General features: G+C 42.9%; 1 protein-coding gene and 1 long non-coding RNA gene across 4 annotated transcripts in view; one reads left to right on the forward strand and one right to left on the reverse strand.

The window, feature by feature from the left end:
* CLYBL (citrate lyase beta like) overlaps positions 1 to 4,415 on the forward strand; it is a 325,078-nt gene that overhangs the window by 134,641 nt on the left and 186,022 nt on the right. The gene's annotated exons all lie outside the window — the stretch shown is intronic.
* The window catches only part of LOC105505864, a 4,244-nt gene continuing 3,132 nt past the window's right edge, over positions 3,304 to 4,415 (reverse strand). For 2 of the 3 annotated variants that reach the window (XR_001000824.1, XR_001000826.1), the window contains exon 3: positions 3,887 to 4,219. This is a non-coding gene — a long non-coding RNA (uncharacterized LOC105505864). Of the gene's footprint in view, positions 3,672 to 3,886; positions 4,220 to 4,415 lie in introns of those variants that run through there. The other variant, XR_001000825.1, reaches the window with a different exon arrangement.

The raw sequence follows: 4,415 nt of genomic DNA on the forward strand, positions 1-4,415 counted from the left end.
TAGCCAGGATGGTCTCGATCTCCTGACCTCGTGATCCACCCGTCTCGGCCTCCCAAAGTGCTGGGATTACAGGCTTGAGCCACCGCGCCCGGCAATAGAAATATTTAACTGCTTTGCACTGCTTGATATATGAAGCTGGACTGACAACTGAGTTCCCATGCCGTTTGCTGGTGGCTTCACACAGCATCATTACCAAGAGGACAGGACACTAGGCCTGTTTACTTCCCCCTTTCTCCCCTGTTTTAAGAAAAGTGTGCCTTTGATGAGATATAGCCGCAGGCTCTTGTTTTACATTTTACGTCAACTGCTGTTGTCAGAGGCTGGTTATTGATGCCATGCCCTGTTTTAATTCACACTTCTCTGCTAATCAATTACAGCGTTTATCCATTAATCAGGTGTTCTGACAGGGTCAATAACTGCTTTTTGGCTGTTGTGCAGGGCTGCACGTTATCAAGCCAGGAATAAGGCCCAGGAGCTGGCTTTAAAACACCGTGTGACTTTCCCAGGCTGGTGGACTTCCGGAGCAATAAACATCTAGTGGAGATTTCATATGGTGGGTTTTTCATATATTTGGTAGATGGGATTTTCTCACTGAACACTTCATTAGCAGGGCTCAACGTTAGTGAAGTGTGGACAGGTGTGCTCTGTTTAAGAAAAACAGAAACATCAAAAGGTAATTATTGCCATCCCATACCAATGACTGCCTTTACCTAAAAGTAGCATTAAATCATGAGCTTGCTTCATTCTTATTAAATGTTTACAAACAATATCTTCTTGGCAGTAGGGTTTGAGAGCAACGACTCTTAAAGCCAAAATGTTGGAGCTGCTGCTGGATGAAAACCAATCTGAAATTTAGATTAAATAGGGCTGTAATCATGATGTGAGTCAAGAGGAAAATCTGTAGTTTCTCTCTGGAAATTTCTTGAGGCCCATGTTTTCCGTGGAGTGTTTTAAACCTTCGTATCCATGTTCCCATCCATGGGTACACGGGCATCTTCAGTGCCTCTTAGTCTCTGTGTAAGAATGTGTTACAGCATATTCAGATGTGGTAAATTGTCACAGAAATGAAAACTTTTCATTTTAGTGAGGGTAGGTAAGAAACAGAGGTGACGAGGGCCGGGTGCGGTGGCTCAAGCCTGTAATCCCAGCACTTTGGGAGGCCGAGACGGGCGGATCACAAGGTCAGGAGATCGAGACCATCCTGGCTAACACGGTGAAACCCCGTCTCTACTAAAAAATACAAAAAACTAGCCGGGCGAGGTGGTGGGCGCCTGTAGTCCCAGCTACTCGGGAGGCTGAGGCAGGAGAATGGCGTAAACCCGGGAGGCGGAGCTTGCAGTGAGCTGAGATCCGGCCACTGCACTCCAGCCTGGGCCACAGAGCGAGACTCCGTCTCAAAAGAAAAGAAAAAAAAAGAAACAGAGGTGACAAGGTTTAACTGGAGAGTTCCAGTTTGGGTAGGTAAGTTACCATTCATCATGATGGTTACAGGTTTCAGTGATCTTTTCTGTGACAGATGTACCAATATTTAATTGTTTTTCATCAAGGGCAGAGAGAAAAGACACTTGTGTAGATTTTTCAATTCTCCTCCGTGTCACTTGGCTGTCCTCACCATTGTCTGAGCTCCTTTCTCTTATCCTTTGCGCTGCAATGAGTTGTGTCATTCCCTCATGGTCAGCACTTTTGTTGTCTTTGTTTTTTGCTGTACCTCAGAAGTCCATCTTTTCTTTCATCTCCTTCCCATTCATGCATGAGGGAACAGTTGTGCCCTGTTGTGGGGATGTTCCGCTGGGTTTCAAACAGTAGGGTTTCTTTTTATTCTCTTCTAAGTAGTACAATGGGGCTGAATGTCTGTTGCAGAATGCACACACTAATATGCCAGGTTATTTGGTTTCTAAGAAGTCAATAAAAATACTGCATTTAGGCTCAGTCTTTTGCTTGATTTTCCCGTTTGCCTTTCAAGCCTTCGGTTATAAATCTGTTTGTTTGTTTCTGACTGTAAAATATAATCCTCCATATTAAACCGAAGCGTGGAATCAACAAACACTTTGAGGAAAATGTTCCTGGCGGTGGAGTATTTTCACACCAGGCAGGGTTGGCAGCTGGCACCCTCCCTTGATAAGAGCCTGGAAACAGCCCCCAGAGCTAATTAATGGCAGCTCCGACTTGGAGAAGATGAAAAAAAAAAAAAGAATGGATCCCAAGTTGGTCTTGGCAAAACTTTTTGGTATAAGAAACCAGCTCATCTCTGCGTTTAGAGGGTACAGCTGTGATTGTTTTCGTGCAGCCTTCTCACTCAGTTCTTGTTTGGGTGGGGAGGTGAGCGCGAGCAGAACGCACCGAGTTACAGACGCAAAGGCCATTGCAGCAGCAAAAGGCTAAAGACATAAAAAGTTAGAGATGTCTTAGGACACTTTGTTCTTATTTTCAGGAACAATCTTCAAAATCCTCCTTAATGAGGTCATAAAAGAAAAAAATGGAACAAGTGTTCCTTGTGTACCTCTCTAGGGCGTGTTGTTGGGGTCACTTGCCACCAGTATCCTATTTAAAAAGGATTGGGGTAGTTCAATCAAGCATTGCATTAAGAGAGAGACTTTGATTAATTCCTTCTCTTTTCTTTTGTGCTATAGATAATTTCAGTTAATTTGTGATACTTTCTTCTTAGCCATTGCTGAGGCTGAAAGTTCTTGATGCGTCCTGCTGAGTATTAGCATTTCTCGGGCCTACTTGGCTATGGGGAAGAGGCACGCACTGCAGACAGCTCTCTAAGACTTGACAAGCAAGGCTGGCCTCTACACATGACCGTGATCTGGGATCTCGGCTTAGGAAAGAGCCCGCTCTCAGGTTGCTGGCAGAAAACAAATCTTGATGTAAAAGAAGAGAAGACCGAACAGTAAGATGGTGATTTACTGTGGTAATACCATGGGTTTTTTTTAAGGTTCTGGACCTGCCTCTTACTCAGAAGCTCACAGCTTGGGTAAGTTTCAGGAACTGCTCTCAAGGGGAACAAAAGAAAAGGAAAAGTGAGGGCTGACGATGTGAGCTTTCACTGGGGCTATTGTGGGAAAGTTGAAGATTGGCCCCAGGATGGTCAGGATCAGGTAGAAAACTGGATTCTATTGTTGTTTGTTTTCTTTTATTGACCAGCTTTCTTGTTTGTGGAGAGGACATCAGAGAGATGAAAGGACATTCTAGTACTATGCTGTAGAAACTCAGTGGGAAATGTTAGCTGATTTGGTGTTAGGATATATCTAAAGTGCTTAGTTAAACTCAGTCCCATGCCGGTTGTATTTTATAAGCCCATTTTGGAAAATGTATGTAATGTTTATTTATTGTAAATGCAAGGTCTATTCAGTATCCATACATTTCCATGCCGCTGAAGGGGTGGATTTCGTTCTGGTGGACTGGAACGGCTCCCAGGGAGGCATTGTGGTGTTTGCGTAAATCCCCTTTCCTTTTTGGTTTACTCATTTGATGCAGGAGGGTCGGTTCTTGGGCTGTTGCTTTCTGTCCTGTTAATCCAGCTACTGCACATGCGCACGAGGGCAACAGGTTAAAAGTCCTAATTTCAGATAGCTTTGGGTATGGATAGATAAAATCCCTTTTTCTCCAGTTGAAGCATCTGCTTTTCAATTGAATGTAGATGGGTTTATTTTCATGAATGTATACATCTAATATGTTTATGTAAACACATTAAGGCAAGATTTCAGAATTAATTTTAGAGTATGTTTTATGATAATTACTACTGTTCTGCTAAAAGTTTAATAGCCAATCATAAGAATTTTCTTAAATTATTGTTTTCAAATTAATAAGATGTTAGACTTCTCATTTGTTCTTTTTGGTAATGTTTCGAGATTAAGAACTCAAAGGTGAGCTCTTTCATTCGTCAGATATTATTTATTAAACTCTTCCTCCATGCCAGGCTCATTGTCATAATTATCAATGTAATTAGTCTGTAACTTATATTTACAATGATTATGTAAATAGCGGAAACACCTAAGTATCCTGCTTCTTGATAATCAACTTTAACTCTCTGTGGGTCTGGTGTGTTCTTTCTGAAGCATGTCTTTGAATAGATTACTCGGGCCTTCCCCTAGTTCTTGGAATGCTAACTGAAGTTGTGTGATTGAAAGATTTCCCGAGACTTAAAACTGGAGAGATCCATGGAGGCAGAGTGGTGTCATGGAGAGGACATAGGCTGTCATTTACTTTTCCTCCCCTGAAAAGGGAAGAGCCAGCAGCTCAGGGGTCCGTGTGAGAATTAGACTCTGAATAAGGTAAAGCGGCTGGCACAGGCCTGGCCCTCAGTGCATCCCCCATGAGTGCCCCTCCCGCTCCCATTAATCCCTAAGGCAATGGTGTCTATAGGGCCTCAGGCACCTACATTCTCATTTCCTTTTTTTTTTTTTTTTTTT

The sequence above is a fragment of the Colobus angolensis genome, unplaced genomic scaffold, assembly GCF_000951035.1.
Source record: "Colobus angolensis palliatus isolate OR3802 unplaced genomic scaffold, Cang.pa_1.0 Scaffold13, whole genome shotgun sequence".
Classification (NCBI taxonomy): Eukaryota; Metazoa; Chordata; class Mammalia; order Primates; family Cercopithecidae; genus Colobus; species Colobus angolensis.